The sequence below is a fragment of the Syngnathus floridae genome, unplaced genomic scaffold (assembly GCF_059516105.1).
Source record: "Syngnathus floridae isolate MCC-2025c unplaced genomic scaffold, RoL_Sflo_1.0 HiC_scaffold_55, whole genome shotgun sequence".
Classification (NCBI taxonomy): domain Eukaryota; kingdom Metazoa; phylum Chordata; class Actinopteri; order Syngnathiformes; family Syngnathidae; genus Syngnathus; species Syngnathus floridae.
The window spans coordinates 153,718-157,633 of NW_028284084.1; positions in this window are offsets into that span (position 1 = coordinate 153,718).

Consider the following 3,916-nt stretch of genomic DNA (forward strand, 5'->3'; position numbering starts at 1 on the left):
CTCATTTAATGATTACCGGCCTGTTGCACTGACTCCGGTTATGATGAAGTGCTTCGAAAGGCTGCTTAAAGGTCACATCGTTTCCAGACTCCCCCTATTATTTGACCCGTTCCAGTTTGCCGACCGGCAAAACCGCTCCACTCAGGACGCCATCTCCTCCGTTCTTCACCTGAGCCTGGCTCACCTGGAGGAGAAGAACACCCATGTGCGGAGGCTGTTCCTGGACTTCAGCTCAGCGTTTAACACCATCATCCCACAGCATCTGGTAGGAAAATTGGAACACCTGGGCTTCAACACCCCCCTTCGCAACTGGCTGCTAGACTTCCTCACCAACAGACCTCAGTCAGTCCGGGTCGGACAGAACACCTCTGATGTCATCACCCTCAGCACAGGCTCCCTTCAGGGCTGCGTCCTGAGCCCCCTGCTGTGCACCCTGATGACACACGACTGCGTCCTCAGGTTCACCACCAATCACATCGTGAAGTCAGCAGACGACACAACGGTGGTGGGGCTCATCAGAGACAACAACGACCTGGACTACAGAGAGGAGGTGGAGCAGCTGGTGGGCTGGTGCAGAGAAAACAGCCTGATCCTGAATGAGGAGAAGATGAAGGAGATCATCGTCGACTTCAGGAAAAAACAGCCTCACCACGCTCCACTGATCATCAACAGCTCAGCTGTGGAGGTGGTCAGCACCACCAAATTCCTGGGGGTCCACATCACAGAAGACCTCACCTGGACTATGAACACTACGGCACTGGTCAAGAGGGCACAGAAGCGCTTGTACTTCCTGCGGAGGATGAGGAGAGCCCACCTGCCCCCACCCATCATGAGGACGTTCTACAGGAGCACCATAGAGAGCATTCTGACAAGCTGTCTCTCTGTGTGGTGTGGAGGCTGCACCGCCTCCGATTGGAAGAACGTGAGGAGAGTGGTGAGGACAGCAGAGAGGATCATAGGGGCTCCTCTTCCCTCCATTCAGGACATTTCATCTCAGCGCTGCATGTCCCGTGCCCGTAACATCATCAATGACCCATCACACCCCCACCATGGACTGTTCTCCCTGCTGCCCTCTGGGAAGAGGTTTGCAGCATCCGCTGCAGGTCCACCAGGTTCTGCAACAGCTTTTTCCCTGCTGTCATCAGACTGTTGAACACTAGAACTGTTGAGCTCTAAACTGAACTCTGCATCACACATTCACAGAACTGTACTTTATGACACTACGGACCTCTATCTTGCACTATCTCGCACTACCAACTTTACTGAACTTGTATAAACCCTTTAAATAGAAGTTTAATACATGGTTTAGCATTCCTCTGCACACTCTTGAATACTGTTTTGCCTACTTGCACTATTGCATAATTATCACTGCTGCACTTTATACTTATTTTTAATATATATATATATACATATATAGTATATATGTATATATATATATTTTCATAGGATATGTTACTTCTATTCAACTGCAATATCACTACTTTGTTGTAAGACGTATGCAACGGAATTTCGTTTTGTATGCACCATGTGCAGACAAGATGACAATAAAGTTTGTCTAAGTCTAAGTCATGTCAGGTCAGCTGTCTGGAGAGAGAGAGAAGTCAGGACCTGCGGGCGGAGCACCACCGTGCCACCGCCGCCATGACGGAACTCAAAAGCAAACTCCATGAGGAGAAGCAGAAAGAGTTAGCCATTACCAGGGAGACATTACTGCGGCAGCATGAAATGGAGCTGATGAGAGTGATCAAAATCAAAGATGGAGAGATCCAGCGACTGAATGCCTTGGTCCTCAGCCTGAGGGACGGCTCCATGGACAAGGTGATCCGCTCTATCCGTGTCTGACTATCCGCACGCCACGTCGGGCTTCGATGCGGCCGCTACCGTATTGTGTAGCTTGTCCCCAGTAAGCGTCGCGGCGCTCCGTTGCGGTCTCAACGGCCCGGTGTGGCGCAATGTCTGCTCAGGTGAGGAGGGGGGGCGCTTTGCTGGCGGAGGTGGAGGAGACGCGGCGGTGTCGGGAGACCGAGCGGTGTCGCCTCCACCAGGAGCGCGGAAGAAGCCCTGGCAGCGGCCCAGCAGGCCTGGCAGTCCCGAGCGGCCGAGCTCCGATCGGCTCATCACCAGCATCGGGAGGAGCTGAGCCGAACCAAGAGAGACTGCGAGAGGGAGATCCGCCGACTGGTAGGACTGATCAGATGCGCGGTGCGTGGCTATGTTCCCAATTTCGTTGTATACCTGCAGTGCAATGACACCTAAGGCATTCTATTCTATTCTATTTCACAAGAAGAAAATGTCCGGTTGCTCGCTTCGCTTTTGTCACAGCAAAGGTGTTCTAGTCGATTCCAGAAAAAAATTGGCCGGTTGCTCTCTTTGTTTTTGTCACAATTCTGGCAAATGAGTTTGCCCGCCTGCCTGAGCGCTCCCCGTTTGTACATCCAGACGGATGAGATCAAGCTGAAAGACAGAGCGGTTAGTGTTTTGGATGAAGCCCTGGGGCCGGCCACGTCCACCGCCTTCAGCTGCAGACTCAGGCTGCCGAGCAGCAGATCGCTGCCCTGAGGGATTCCCAAAGGGCGGGCCTAAACTACCCTGGAAGTGGGGTCAACGCCGCTACTAGCAATCCTCTTCATTGCGTAAGCCACCTCATCACACACTTGCAGTACGCATGACTTAGTTCGTTGCTGGAGGAAGGTAGCACAAAAACAGTTTTGAACTTTGAACGAGTGCTTGTGTGTGTGTGTTGCGGGGCGTTTTCAGTCTCAGGAGGATCGGGACACGCGACGGTTTCATCTGAAAATCGCTGAGCTCAGCGCAGTCATCAGGAAACTGGAGGATCGAAACGCCCTGCTTTCTGAAGAGCGCAATGAACTGGTAATTTATTGACGGCACGCTTGAAGGTTTGCGCTACGTTTGATGCGCGCCATCCAGCGAGGCACCCATTGCGCTTGCTTATTAGTTGAGCGGCGCGGCGAGTCGGTTGCCTGGTAGATGTCTTTTATTGGGAGCCAAAGCCACGATTCCGTTCAAACCGATGCAAAAGGAATGGATACGTTCTGGCCCGCGTGTTGTGCGTCTTTCACATCCCGCACTTCATGCTTGCAGCTAAAGCGACTGAGAGAAACAGAAAGCCAGTTTCTGCCACTCCTGTACAAAAACAAACGCCTGAGCAGGAAGAATGAAGAACTCTCGCTGGTGCTGTGTCGCCTTGAAAACAAAGTGCGCTTTGTCACCCAGGAGAACGAGGAGATGGCAAGCTTGGTAAGTCGACGCGGACAACGGCGGCGTGCCAACAGAGTCCACTGCATTTGTGTTCCACAGAGAAGGCCTAGTTCGCTCAATGACCTGGACCGCGGTTGCGGCCAGCAGGACGGTGAAATGGAGTTCCTTCAAGTTGTGGAGCAGCGGCACATCATCGACGACTTGTCCAAGGTCTTCAGGCAGGCGACTCGGTGCACGTACGGCAGCGCCGCGCTCGCTCGCTGTCGCCAGGAAACCTTTTCCGTCCAAAGCTTGGCCGGCGGCCGCCATCCAAAAAATTGGCCCCTTAAATTCCGACCTTTCAAGCAGGAGCATTGTGCGCACGCGTTTGAACACGCTTTAGACTTGTTTTGCCGTTTTCAGCAGCTCAAAGCTCCCGTTTTGTCAGCGCCTTTGCCACTCGCTGTGCGCTGAAAACGACGGACTTGCCCGGCTGCTCAGCCCGTCAACCATGAGCCGCGAGCGCGACGTCATTGTCCGTAGGCAGCTAGTGGCAAAATGCACCCTGTTAGAGTTGCGCTCGCTCCAACTTATTTTGCAAGAACCACACGGGAGACAAGTAAGTTCTTTTGGACACCTGCAGGTGGAGAGTCCATCCGTTGTACGAATGAAGTCTGACTCTCGGCTCCTGCACGAGCATTTTAATTAAGAGAAACAG